The 15,565-nt window shown below is 40.8% G+C and overlaps 1 protein-coding gene across 1 annotated transcript in view; it reads right to left on the reverse strand.

Moving 5' to 3' along the window:
* zeb1b (zinc finger E-box binding homeobox 1b) overlaps positions 1–15,565 on the reverse strand; it is a gene marked incomplete at its 5' end in the record, with an annotated part of 240,925 nt that overhangs the window by 109,940 nt on the left and 115,420 nt on the right. The window lies entirely within an intron of this gene.

Raw genomic sequence — 15,565 nt, forward strand, 5'->3', positions numbered from 1 at the left:
CTTCTTGCTTTCCCCCGTTACAGCCAGTAATCAAACCAATCTTGAAATGGAGCTTTCTCAGCTTGGAGATACATATCCCTTGACATTTTGCCTGCTTATATTGGCACTTTGTAGTTTTTTTTGGCCCAAACATTTTTCATTCTTGGATACGCCTAGGGCAGGCCCTTGTGGACTGGACATGCCAGAAGATAGAGTCTATAATTCTTCAGGAGTTTGTTAGCCAGAGACACTCCTCTAGTTTGCTAACTCCTCTTTGATTTGGATGAAGTGCGCCATGCCCTCAAAGACTTAATGTCGATGCTATTGGGTAAAGTGGATCAATTGGACTCCAATCCTTCACGGGGGTCCAGGTCCATTTTTGACGTCAGGAAGCCCAGGTAACCACAGGTGGGAATCTAGGTTGAATTGGAGGTAAGAAAAACACCAATACATGAAGGTAAGACGAGGAATAAAAATTACTACTTAGTTTAACAAAACATTTTCCAGTTTATACTTTATTATATATAAAAGGGAACACTAAACATATGAAACAGTAAATTAACTGCCTTATTGTTAATCAAATAAATAATACTATATTTTTGTATAAATCATTATTGCGATCCTAACTAAGTTATTTAAGGACATAACATAGTCTGCACGTACATTTTACCCAGGTTCGATTCCATTGTGCAAGTTATGTAGCAATAAGAAATAAGCAATCTACTTTATTAATTGGTATAATTGCCAGGCAGTAATCCAAACTGATTAATTGCTTCAGTTGTAATACACGTCTAACCCTGGCCCCAGAGGGCGACCGTCCTTTGTCTGCTCATCCCTATCTTGTGTTCTGAATCTTCTCCTCAATCTGAGCCTTCCTGCATAAATTTCCTCCTTTCTCCACGTCCCTGCCCTTCTCTCTCTCTCTCTCTCTCTCTCTCCTCTCTCTCTCTCTTGATAAAATTCCATACTCTGTCTCATTGCTTTGACGTCAGAAACGGAGAGCTCCGCCTATATGGGCAACTCTCCACCTATCAGGGGAATGAGAGGTTGCCGTGGCATGGTAACAGCATGGTAACATGTCACTCGTGCCACGCCCCCCTCCTTTGCAGGGGGGTGTGGTCAGCTGCAGCTCATTTGCAACAGAATCAGCCCTTGCAAAAACAGGGCTGGAATACAGCAAATAGAGCAAAATGAGGCATGGCTAAAATGCATGGTCTGTTTGGTATTTTGAAAAATAAAAAGTATAAATATGCCTTATATAGGTATGGTCATACACTATGTTATTCAAATATAGCATGATAGGTCCACTTTAAGGTTGAACAATATTTAGCTGGAGAACATTTATTTGCAATGACTCATCCAAAAGTGGGTCAGTGAGGTTTCATTCTTTGGAAAGAATGGAAATAGATACATCACAAATCAATAAAACTACAAAGCTAAGACAAATCAGGTGACATGTTGTTTTTGTGACCACAAATAGCACCCAATTTGTCTTTGTGCACAACAGTGAGTGCAAGCCAAATTGGGTGCTATTTGTGGTCACAAAACAAACTTTGCAAACACATTGAATTTAGCTTGGAGTATGCAACTGACATCCAACACACATAAACACAAAACCTTCAAACATATATTGTTTGAACAATACACCATCCTGACGGTGAGTCAAGAATGCAGACAAGCTCACATGACTTGTTTAAAACTGGTTCTCTGAAGGACTGCTGAATATTATATTTATGTCAGTCTTTCTGTGTCCTTGCACACACAGTCCGCTTTGCACAACTGTAAAGAAAGCAGCTCACAGCCAGGTGTGTGTCTCAGCAGGCAGTAACTCTATGTATCAGTGAGCAAGTTCTGTGACATCGTATCTCCTGCAGCGTCACCCCGCTTCCTGTTTCTCCTGTCCTTCATCTCCCAGCAGGCGATCCCTATCTGCTTAATTTGTTTTGAGTATTTTATTTTATGGAATCACCAGAATATAAAAGGATTGCCAGGTTTTTTATTCCTCCTCAAACCCCATCTGTGCCAGTTCTGCCTTCTTTGTAGAGATTTCTCATCCGTTTTTTTGATGTAGTAAACTGTCAATGATAAAATGTGGAAGGTAAAATTCTTTCATCCGCCTCACAAATAAAAAGTTTAAGGCTTGAATCAACAAGTTTCATATTTGTAAGGAAAGACTTCCTGGGTTTTTGTTTATTTGCATGACTGTGTGTTTTATAGCAAAGCATTTATATTTAAGTGTCCCATGGTGCTAACAGAAGTAGGTGGCCAATATGTTTACCTTGGCTCTCAGAGGCACTGTCACACAAGAGCGTACTCATGGGTTATCATCTTGTTGACAGTCAAGAGGATTATACAAAGACAGAAACAAGCAAGGTTTATCAGCCTCACATCCACAGGAGAACACACACACATGAAAAACTGCAATCCTCCAAAGAAGAGGGCCATGGAGCACTGCAGAAAACACACACACACAAATACACACATATATTTGGCAACCTGAGCTCTTTCCCACTATCTCCCTTTCACTTCAATACTTCCTGCTTTAATTCACCTTTCCTCATATCTGCGGGAATTAGCTCCCCGCATGTTGTCTTACAGGATTTGTAAGGTAAACAAAATGCTTTTCACTTCAAAGACAAAGTTTCTCCATTTCATAATTGATACCTCTGCTCTTGACATCAAGCTTTGACATGCTGGGTTTTGTTCCTATGACAACAGAGCTGCATTCATCCTCTGATGTTCTCCATGGCTCTCTCACTGTTATACAAGTCTATTTTAGTGGAGAGATCCCAGTGAGTTCTTCCATTGTTTTGAGGGATCATTACAAAAGATTCCCATACACTTGTGTGTATTCAGATGCTTTTCAGGACGGAATCCATTGTCTTCTCTTCATGACTCCTTGACCTTTACATAAACATACATTTCAACTTTGGTCCTAAACCTTAATTCGAAACCAGAAAAATATATCCATCCTGCAGAAGATTTTCTATCCATGTGGGGGAATTTGGTCCTCTTAACAGTAGAAGTACAAGTGCACGCACACACAGCCACAGCCGGTTCCCCCTTTGCGATAACTCCTACAAAACGCCTGTCATCCTTACTCAGTCATACACTAGCAGGGAGTCAGCGCAAGCCGATGGATCAATTTAGTACAGAAAAGCTGTGGCATTCTTCAAATGTAATGGGCTTTGATGTAGACGCTGAGCTGCATTACAGAGCCCTGCTGAAGCCACTGAAACCTCTTTTCATCTGCCTGCTTCCTATGCAGAGGACGCTGGCAGGAAACGTGCCTCACTTCTGCTATGCTGTGTTTTAGTATTATTCTTCTTCTTCTTGTGCCATGCGGTTCACAGCGTGCACACCTACACTCACACATCCTCATTTATATGTTTCAGATGCATGTGAAATAACTACTTCCCTCTATCTTGTTTCATACGATTGGTTCTGCCTGCCAGCCAAACGTGTGACCCTATTTTGTGACACTCACGTGATCATATTGAGCCTTTATGATAATAAAACAAGGCCTTGCTCTTATGAGATGTCTCCTTGTTTATAAAGTATGATTCCATCTGTGTAGCACTCCTTCCGCAGCTTCAGACTGCCCCCTGGTGGAAGCTAACTGTGTAGCATGTGTCTGCATTGTTTTTTTATATGCGAGGAAGGTTTTTCAAATGTTTTATTTTGTTGGAGTGAGGATGACTCTCTGAAATGGCTCCCTTTAGAATATATACATTGGTATAAATCTCAACAATTACACATCTAAAAGACTATATTTTAAATCTGTTGCAAATGAAGGAAAATACAAAACATTATGATCATATCCATAACCAACTTCTCGGTGGCAATACAATCAAAGTTACATTGACTCTTCCAATTGGACATACACTAAAAATACCGGGTCTATCTTTCATAGCTTTAATTTCTGACTGCAAGTGTAAACCCAAGGCTTCTTTGACCCGGCTGCAGCACTTCACAGTTCTCGGTAATGTTCCGTTTAAATTCAAGTGTCTTTCTATCAGTATGTGAGACACGTTTCACTGCAATCACCCCTCCTTTATACCGAATTCTGTCATGCTGGGAATTGCAATATATCTAACCCCTTCCACGTGGCTTGTAATGCCACCTTAATGACCACAGAATTGGCTGCCTAACATTCAAATCACTCTGTCAGGCACATTAAATAAAGATAATGCAGAATTTGCTTTGAAAAGCTTTATTTATAATAACACTTAAAAAGTCATCCAGGGGGCAAGCAAATAAACAATAATACCATTACGAATATTTACTGCTCTTGACTTGGAGGCAGAGGACTGAATACTGATGAATGAGACATAAATTGCTTTGTTTCAGTGGGTCGTTTGTTATCAGACTAATAGGGAGGTATTTGAGCACAGAGCGCACACATGTATCTCTAATTAATACTGCTCAGTGTCCATTGTGCAGTATTATGGCATATTAAACAATGTTTTTTTTAATCATATGTTTTCATGGCAAAATATACCATTACATTTTTTTATGGAACTGGATGCCATACTTTACTGTGACTTCGTTAACCTTTTTTTTCACATAGATTTTTTAACCCATAGATGCACGAGTGACTGGACCCTACACTATTCCATAAGTCAAAAAAAAAGTCTAAAAGGACCCGTATTAGAAGAATATGTGTTTTTATGCCATTTTTGTCATTTTGGTTAAGAAAAATCACTTGTATAGTATTTAGTATTATATTTTGGTTCACACTAGAAATATTTTATATTTAATCTTTCATTATTTATAATTTTAGACATTTTTTTACATTTTGAAAAAAAACGTTTTGAACATATTGATGCAAAGATCTCTGCTATTCTGAGACCCTCACAGTATTCCAGTCCCTTTTCAAAACTCATGTCTTCTCCTCTTGTCTACTCATATCCCACCCCCCATCAATCCATGCCGGTTGATCAAGTTTGATAGTCCAATACCCCCCACCCCTAACCTTCCCTTATATTGCAAAGCGATTTTGAGTCTTTGAAAAGCCCTATACAAATATAATGTATTATTATTATTATACTGACANAAATGAGGCATGGCTAAAATGCATGGTCTGTTTGGTATTTTGAAAAAAAAAAAAACTGACATGTTTTATATAGGTATGGCCCTACAATATATTATTCAAATATAGCATGATAGGTCCACTTTAAATGAAGTGTATGTCAGTTACATCAGATCACAGAAAGCGTTCTAAGTCCTATTTTCCTGTAACTTTACAATGTATATCCACTAGGGGGAGATTGAATCCAACAATCATTGATTTACAACCAAATATCTACTTAAAGTTTTTTTCATTAGGTTCTTTGCAAAACGTTCTGCTTCTTCTGTTGTTGATCATTCACAGTCTGCTTCTGGCCTTGCTTATGTGTATTTAAATCATTTGAACGTATGTACAAGCATGAGTGCAGGGTATTTTCCATAGTGTATAATCCAAACTGTGGCGTGTTGTGTGTGTGTGTCATAATTCAAAACATATGATAATGTTATAATGTTAATAATGTTCATAAACAGTTTTTTCTACCAGAATGCGGAGAACATTAATACACACAGACAAATTATTAATGATCTGCATGACAAGACTTGAGAAATTATTTATATATTTTTTTTATATATATATAAATCGGTCTGACAACACTTTCTACATTTAATGTCAGGCTAGATAACATAAATGGATGGATGGATTGAGTAAGCCCCCCTTAAGAATAAAATGTTCATATGAAGATCAGACTTTTGTGTGCAACTCAGTCTCTGGTTTACATTAACTCCTTCAATAAATATATATATCTCTCTCCTGTTCCGAATGGATCCAATCTTTCATGCTCTCTTCAGCGATTACAGGCGACTGGACAGCTAACCGCGCCAAAACAAGAATATGCTTTTGATTTGTAGGAGACATTATTTCTGCCAAAGGAGCTAGCTTAACCAACTGCTCCAACTTCATACGTTCCAGTAAGTTCCTACATGAATAGACAAGACAAAAAGACAAACTGTATCTGTATGATGTGCCAGGAAGAATCAGCAGTTAAACGATTTAAACCTCCAACCCAGCGTGCCCTTCATTCCTGTAAATCTGATCATTCAACATGAGTGCATGTGGTACACCTTATTCTGACATGGAGCTGATGGACATCATGTTGGTGACATTGTACCCAGTGTGCACGCCTTTTCTTTTCCATGTCGCTTGGATGGGGAATCCGCTACAGGGTGCTGCTCATTGCCTTTTGGTCCAGATGGTCAAGGGCTCCCAGCGTTCAGCGGGGTAGGCGCCATTCGCCCAGGGGGTCTCCTGCCATCTGTTCCAATCCTCTCCGTTCTTCTCATATAACTCTCTGAGCCTCAATCCCCTCAATGTAAAGTCTGTCAGGATAAAGGGCTGATTCTGCCCCGTCCCATGTTTCTCCATGATTGATGTGTAAACAAAATCAGCTCAGATCAAAACATCTAGCTGATGAAAAGGTGCGATTGTCTTTATTCTGTCAGGATGGGCCTATTTTACTTCTGTCCTCATTCTTTGCTCTGACATCCGCTTCTTTTTTTGTTACCTGTGTGTGTGCGTTTGTGTGTGTGTGTGTGTGTGTGTGTGTGGTATAGCTTGTATGATTGTGTGTCCAGAAAAATTCATACGAGACAGAGAGCATCTTTCTGGAGTCATCTTAGCTCCAGGGAATGTGGCGAGATAACGGCATGCTAATGCCTCTCTTCGCCTTCAGGGAATTATGTCTGCCTGAGCAGTAACCTACATTCACTGAGCAGTCTTACACATAAGGTTAATGAATGAGGCCTGCTGGAAGAGAAATAGACCCTTAATATGAGCATACACACGGATATAACAGTAGTCAATACAATCAAACCAGACACTCACACACACAAACAAGGAGATTTCTGTTTGCTGTAGCGCAAAAGCTAACAAGGTTAGCAAGTAAGCAGGCATCTGAATCAGTAATTTATTTATTTAGTCTGGCTCCATGGAGCCGTGGGCGTGGACTAATAAGAGGAAGAAGGTTCCTCTGCACAGAATTGTGTGTGTAAGAGAAAGTGACGTTTTGATTTGAGAGCTGAATCCCATTATCTAACCATTGTTTCTCCTCACTCCCACCTGCAATTAAGACAAGAAAAGAGACAAGTGGGGAGATTCCCATCACTGATTTGATAGGTCAATTAACTCATGCATATGTAATGAAGTTAACTAAAAATTGAATCGAGTAAAGAGGGTGGCCTGGATTCAGTGCATTTTGTTCAAAGCATGACAGGAAGGTGATGTGTTTCATTACTTTGTTGAGTGTGTGTGTGTATGTGTGTCTATTTAAAACAGGCAGAGATATATGTTCCACACACCTCCATTTCCACCCCTGTCTCGCCCCGTGCCCCTTCCCCCTACAATGGTGACTCCGGCTGGGATCAGCTCACCGTCTCCCCCCTGGGGAAGACTGCCATCCGACTCGGGTCGTCAGAATCAATTATACTCATCCCCCTTTTTCTCCTCGGCAGCGTTGAGTCACATTTTTCAAACTCTGTCTCAAGCATCCACTTTGCTTCCTTCTTTCTTTCGTTCTTTCACAACACATCTCCCCACCCTTGCCCACCACCCTGAGGCCCCCCTGTCAGGACCCAGGAATAATTCCCCTCCTTTTCCGACGCTTTCGGGAAGAAAACGGTGCAAGGTGATAAATCTGCCCCGATGTATTGTAGAAAAAAATTAAATGAAGGAGAAGGGAAAGGAAGCCGCGAGGCTCAGCCTTCCTGCTCTGCACAGCAGAAAAAAGAACAGTCCATCCCAGAAAGATGAAGACGGAGGGATTCAAAAGAGTGACAGGGTTAAACGGGACAGTAAAGGAGAGTTACTCACCTTGGACTTGTGATGCATAATCCTGAAGGTAACCCAGTTTACTCAGAGGATATCAAACAGCTGGAAGCCTTTGGCTGTTCTGAACCCAGAGCTGTAAAAACATATCTCGACATAAATGCAAAGCAGAATCACCTTAGACCTACGATGCGCAAATGTTGAAATATGCTCAGGTATCACGGATCTTATTGAGAAGAAAACAATAGATCTATGACCTACGGCTGATATGTGGGAGGGTTTGCGTCCATCAAGATAATCAATAACATGTTGCTTGCTATAGCAAAGCCAGGGAGAGGCTGTGGTGCTCCAAACATTACTCATATGTAATGCCTGACTGATTTTAACAGCTCACAGGAGAAGGGGTTCAATACCAACTGTAAAGGGCTTCCGCAGGCACCACGAAAATACTTAGGAAGCAAACCTGAAGTGCTTACCTGCTCCGATGAGTAACCGAAAATATAAACAATACAGGGCGTAATTGGCATTGATGCGCTTTAAAAGCCCTCCTCCTCCCCTACAAACACCTGCAGCCCATGAAACCGGGCGGCCCCCTGGGAAATCACACATTAGCATTTAGCCGTTTCATCTGCTGCTCTAATCAGAGCCAAACGTTTCAATAATACAACACAAGAGCAGTTATGCAACCCAGAGAAAGGGTTGAAAGAGAGAAAGAGCTCTCAGTGAAAATGTATTTCCAGAGGTTGCAAAGCATTTGGGGCCTTTGCTAAATAGCTGGAGGAATCTAGGTGGGGTAGAGGGGGAGCCAGTGACCCCGACTGACCTCCAAGTTGTTTTCTGTGTTAACACGATGTGTTAAAAATCTGTCAGATTGACCAGCTAGCTTACTACAGCACTGTAAATATAATTGAAGTCTACCTCTGGCAGTTCTGTGACAGCGTACAGGCTAGCTCAGCAGGTAAATTAGTATCTACCAATCAGAAGATCGGTGGTTTGATCCCAGCCCTTGCAGTCTAAAATATCAAACAGGTGTTATTGGGCAAGACACTTAACCCCAAATTGCGTCTGTATGTCTATGGTATGGAGTGCCACAGTGACGCGTCCTAAAACCCAGAAGTAAGCTGCGCATGGGTTCCTTCGACAAAAAAGCAATGCAATTTCTAATCGGTAGATTTATGATCGATAGATTTATGATTAGAAAATCATATAAGTAGAGTAGACATGTGGAGATTATCCGACTGAACAAAACGTGATCCGTCTATTACATGTGTGTCAACCACAGACCATATTTCGAGCTATATTCAGAAATCCTATGGAGAAATTGCATTGCTTTTTTGTCGAAGGAACCCATGCGCAGCTTACTTCCGGGTTTTAGGACGCGTCACTGTGGCGCTCTATTGAAGCCTATGTTAGTCACTTTTAATAAAAGTAAATTCAAAGCAATGGAATGTTGCTTTGAAATAATGGCCGAAAATAACCATGGTATTTTATGTCGAAATAAGGCACGGTATAGTATCTAGAAACCAGGCGTAGTATAGCATGTCGTTAAAAATGACAAAAAAGTCATAGGCATGTCGAAAAAAATTCAAAAAATGCAAAAGAAACGTGTTCTTTTAAGCTAAGTAATTAAATATTCTTCCAGGCCAGAAGGTGGCAGCAGGTTGCACACTAATGACCTTGTTAATTTAAGACATTATAATTAAGTGATGCACATGAGTGGCTCGGTGACAAGATGCAGAGTGATGAATAAATATTAAAAAAGACTCTGAAACGGGTCCAGGATAATCCTAACCCAGATGAAGAGCCGAGAAAGAGTGGCGGTCGAAAGAAAGAAAAAATTGTAAAGTCTATGCCATGCAGCAAAAGTTATATTTTCATTTTGATTTAGTCTCTCTGACTGCGCCGACTTCGATATGTTTGGCACGTGGGGAAAGCTATCCCACAGTGCCATTGTCCCAAGCAGTCCTTAACGTAATCTCCAAACGAAACCACGTCACTTCAGAACAGGAACACTGACTATTTTGTTCGCCTGCGTAAACAAACTGAGAAACAGGTCACTGTTATGAGTAAAACCACAAAGGTGAGATATGGATATGAGTGAGTATCAGAAAATTGAGAGACATGGTATGAAATCTTCAATATATATATGCTGTATTAAGATACTGCGCTGTATTATGGCCTGTTTATCCCACAGGCCATACAATTATTAAACACCTGAACTCTTTAAAGAACATCGATAAACATTCATCTGTTTGCATCTTTCAAATTATTTATCTAATATATCAGATTCAATTAACTTGTATATAGAATCTTCTTGCACTATTTATATTTTGTTTGTATTCTCTTGCGCTGTTTCTTTGATGTCCTATATCTATATATGTTGCACTCAGTGGGGGGGAGGACAAATTGAGGTTTAAAAATATGAGATAATCCATAATCTTCAGTGTGGTTAGCTATGAATCTTCCTATGCAACAGTACAGTAGGCCCACACAAACTGCAGAACGCTGGTGCTTTGGGAAGACTCAAATGATTTAATTCACATTTAAAATCAGGAGACTAAATACGAACATTGTGTGTGTGCAGCAGGTCTCCAAGGTGAACAGCCTCTGGCATGTTAGATCAAGGTATGTGTGTGTGTGTGTGTGTGTGTGTGTGTGTGTGTGTGTGTGTGTGTGTGTGTGTGTGTGTGTGTGTGTGTGTGTGTGTGTGTGTGTGTGTGTGTGTGTGTGTGTGTGTGTGTGTGTGTGCAGACCCAGCGGAGGCCAAGCTCCCCCAGGTGTGTCATACTTGCCAACCCTCCCGATTTTCGCGGGAGACTCCCGCATTTCTCCCGATTTCTGACAAAATAAGATTTACTCACGACTGTTTCCACTCGGACTTTAATAAAGCTACTCCATTGTTTGGTTTCCATGGTAGCGTGTCTCTTTAGCAGCGCGCGCAACTCAAAGTCTGAGAGGGTGAGGAAGATGAAAACTGAACAAGAATCGACAACTCGACCCTCTGATCACTCCTTTCCTGTAAAATACAGGTCCAGCCCACACATATGCTCCATGGTGCTACAGGCATTGCCCTTACAACTACAATAAGCATGCAAATGTTAATCTACAGCTCCGGCGATCCACTAGCAACGGAGTCTACAACTGCAGACGCAGCCATCCCCTACTGTAGCGTCACCTTGGATACGAGTCTAAACAGAGAGTCCAAACAACTCACAGACACGGCCAGGGCGCTGAAAGGGACCCCTTTGAGCATCAGATCTGACGACGCTGATTGGCTGAAATTATGTTTCGGCAGCATAGTTTACAGATAGCAACAGTCAGCTTGTTGGCTGCTGCTGCTCTGGCTGAGGGCTCCTTTCTACCGCCCGGACGAGAGAGGGTAATGATACACGCTGCGGCCAGCCAGGAAACATGTGATTTATCAGTAACTTTAGACATCGTAAAAAAAATGTAAACGAGATTTTATTGTAGATTATACATTTTACTGATACCAACTATATAATATTTACCTTGTTCTTTAAAAAAAATATATATATATCTTTTGGAAATATATTTTTTAATTTATTTTTAATTTTTTAATGAAAATCAAACATGTGGGAAAAGGGGGGGCGGCGCCCCTAGCGCCCCTATGGGCCTGCCGCCACTGGTTGCACTGTTGGAGGAGCCTGTGATCTAAGTTTTTCATTGCCATTTGCACATTAGCTACAGTTTTGTAGCTAATGTGCAAATGACAATGAAGCCTTGAATTTAAAAACATTTAATTGAATATGTCATTTTGTAACTTTTTTGGTTGTTTTTTTTATGTATAAAATGTAGGCTACAGAGGCTCCAAAATATGGAAAAAGGCTCTTCGGAAAACAGGCTTAAAAGTATCTACAAGTGTTTCTGTTCAAATTTCACCAGAAACACTCTCTTTCTGTTCTTGCCCACACTAACTGGCAGCTTGGTTTAGCTTGCACCCATTCTGGAACCACCTACGTAACAATTCATCAACTTCGTACAGTTTCCCCCTTCAGACGCCAACCTCTCCTCCCTTCCTTGAGCTTGGCAGCCCCTGATCTGCCTTTCTGTCCTGCAGCGAGCAGGAAATGGCCTATTGTTCTGAGATAATGTGAAATATAATGTTCTCTTGCACTCTTAGAAGGCATTTTGCCCTGACAGCCTCATCGCTATGGGCAACAGTAGGCGCCAAGTATGTGAGCACCTGCCAAACAGAGACGTCCATCAGCAGCACGGTGATGCTGGTTTACAGCAGTGAGAGGGGAGGGGAATCCCCTGGAGACTTCTTGTGGGAAAACAAGCACCTCTCACACAGCCGTTTCACAAAAACTCACCTCCACCCACTCGGTGCAACCTGGGAGATTTTCTATCATCTTCCAAAGCACATGTGAAAAACAACCTCTGAGAGCATTTGAGGCAATGTAGATCGTGAGGGTGAAACAAAAGCATTGCGGGAGAGCTTCTTCATTGTTCCCACTGGAAAGAGTGACATAGTTACATCACTCTTGAGATGAATTCTCCTTAAAATCAATCCACATAATTAAAGCTGCAGCAGACATGCCAATACGAATTTAAGGTCAAATTATGCAAAATCCACTTTTTCATGTCTTTTATACATAAACCTGTGTCCCCTCTGTGTTAAGTGTTATGACCGGCTCGTTGGCCACAACAAAAAAACGTGGAGAGACGCTCAAAGTTTCAAAAAAACCACGGCACTTTATTTGGCAACACCAAAAACAGGAGAGGATGGACGAGGGGAAAGGAGTCTTTCCGCAGCAGGCTTTGAGAGAGTCATGACCGCCCTGTGACTCCGGGCAGCTGGGCTTAAATAGCACCTCCGGCCAGGTGTCCCCGATCACACTGATTGGCCTCTTCAGCTCCACCCCATCGCAGGACCTGCAACATTCACACACTCACAGGCCCCAGGCTCTGGGGCCATCACAAAAGAGATTCTGAAAGTTTCAGGAAAAAAGATTCGCTCTCTTTTTGTCCTGCTCCATTTATATAAAAACCTGTCTGAAAATGAGCTGATCAGATTTTAGCCACTTTATGATGTCATATTGTTTTTTTGGGTTGTGTTACCATTAGCCAATAACCAACCAAGGTGACACCCCGCCCACCTTATCACCTGAATCTCCTCCTAGAGCACCATTGAGTTCTTTTTAACCAAATATCTCTCAGAGGGGCGTTGGGAGGGGCTCCTTATTTTCATCTACAGTAAAAGACAGAGAATCAGCACTTTTGAACAGGGCTGAAACAGAGGGGTTTATGGGATGCTACAATGCACGATCTGTTTGGTATTTCGTGCCTTCAGAGACATGTTTTGTATATATCTGAGACCTATAATATATTGATGAAAAACAGTACAATAGGGGACCTTTAAAGTATGTAAATTCACACCCTCACAGACACATGTAAGAAATTACGACGTTTCCAAATGCAACCACACGAGCTGGGTTTCTAGGGGCGTCGCAACATGACGAGGTCCTGCATTTAGTCAGATGTTGAAACCCTCATTGATCATTACAGTACACTGTGGAGCCGCACTCTCCCTGCTGTGGAAACAGTGAGTGAGTTTGTTTATTTGAATGAATCACTAGCCAAAAACTCATAAATATCCTTGGCAACGGTACAGATTAACAAAGCAGTTTGCAGAACAAGAACATAAAATAAAGAGAGAGAGACCTTCCACATTTTGTAATGGAACTATTTAAATCTAAATGCCTGCAGGAACAGGTTTAGGAACATGACAAGGGTTACCAAGATTTGTCACTCTCCCTCGGTTTTCTCACTCGGTTCCGTGTGTGTATAAAGTCAGTAAGGCTCAAGCATTAGCAGGTAATTCATGTCATCTTTCCTAAAGCTACAATATTAGCTCCTCTGAAGGATAATTATGGGGCTTGTATTCAAGTCATGATGGAATAATAACTGTATCAAATGAACTTTATTTAGGATCATCTCAACAGCTGGTAGCACCTTTAAAGTCAAAAAGCTTTTGCTGTTACTTATGGTAGCATTTCACTTTTTTCCCCCCACAGTCTATTCAGCTGTTGTCTGAGATAAAGCGCTGTCATAAACCATGAATACACAACTTTAGCTTTTTCAAATGGGATTCTCTATGAGGTGAAATATGCAGAGGGTGGTATATTCAGGTAATAAAAGGGTGTAAATCTGTCAGATTAGTGACAAAATGAGAGTGTGTAGGATTAAGGTAAAGCATGAATGTGGCTCCTTTTGCTTTATTACTCATCTTACATTCAAGGGATCTTTTTTGGAGGAGGTACGCACTTAAATGGATTAAAGTCACAATTCACTCAAAGTACAAAACAGACGTTTAGGCATATATCCTCTTCACTGTATCTCTGTGACTGTGCGCTTTGATGTTCAACCAGCCGCCCACTGTGACTTTCTTCCAGCTCCTGAATTGTCTGTTCAGCAGGGCTTTGGCTGAGACATTTGGAGGTGCATAACACTGCCATCTATTGTTCTTCTTCTAAAGGCTCTTAGGCTGCGCTTCACACTTGGAAGTGTATTGTTTTTAAGATTAAAGGGGGCTGTGCACGAGGCTTCACAGCGCACGTTATGAGTTTTGCAAAGTAACTTTTGTGTAACAGTGCCTCTCACCTGGAAACTTGTCGTTTATTTTATACTTTTTGGATTATAGGATTTTCTTAATGAGTTTTTATACTTTAGATTAGCCAGTTCTCCCATGAAAAAAACAACCTGCGTCTTGTAATTGTCGTTCTTCTCCCTAAATGAAACTTTTCTAAGAAAATAAGCTTAACTTATTGAGCATCCGCCCACTGGGTTTGCAAACGGTTCCATAAGCAGACCCCATTATCTGCCCCCTTAGGCACTTTTTGTAATGTTTTTATACATTAGTTTAAGTTGTGGCTTCGTTAATGATCAGTAAATAAGTTAGTAATGGTTTATTGATAAGTTATAAACCATTAAAAATGAAAACAACTGGGTTGCAAGTAGATGACAAATATTTGAACCCTAACCCTAAGTCTTTTTAACCAATTCTCTAATGGATTATTTGCAAAACTGCAGATTGTACGACTGTACATTAAAAAAAAAAAAAGTTAATGTAATTAATTTAAACTCGATTAACATAGCCTATCCGAAAAGACTTTGCAAGTGCTTCTTCTGATTCACTGTAGTAACAGGCAGCCGTTAGCTGCATTTTACAAAGTGAGCAAACAGTCTTGCACTTTTTCGAAATTATTTCCATCAATGATTTTGACTCCAAAATGAAATGCTTGAACACATTACTTTCCATACGGTTAGGTGCCATGATTATCCACTTAGCGCAGACTGCTAGTCTTCTCCATTTTGCATTAGCAAAGACAAGCCCAATAGCCAGTTTAGCCACAGCCTGTAAATAGTTTATACACTAACTGATTCATTAAGCACTAATTAATGATTTATTTACCATCAAAAGCGCAAAATATACAACCTATTGACCAGTTATGAAGGGCGCCTGATCAGAGAGTGTTACAATTGTTCACACATTGGCAGTAATAGTCAAATAAAAAATACACTGTACCCAATTTCTTCATAATGCTCACAAAACCATTATGCCCTGTTGCATTTCGAAACAGAACAATATCATAATTCTTACAAGAATGGATGCAAAAACGCCACATGCCTGCACACAGGAGGAAGTGAGAGCGAAAACAGGCCTATAAACTTGTAAGCAGACATAAACAACAAAGGCTTGGCTGTCGCGGCCCCTCTCCGCCTCACGCGGTT

The sequence above is a fragment of the Notothenia coriiceps genome, unplaced genomic scaffold (assembly GCF_000735185.1).
Source record: "Notothenia coriiceps isolate Sejong01 unplaced genomic scaffold, NC01 NC01_scaffold00020484, whole genome shotgun sequence".
Classification (NCBI taxonomy): Eukaryota; Metazoa; Chordata; class Actinopteri; order Perciformes; family Nototheniidae; genus Notothenia; species Notothenia coriiceps.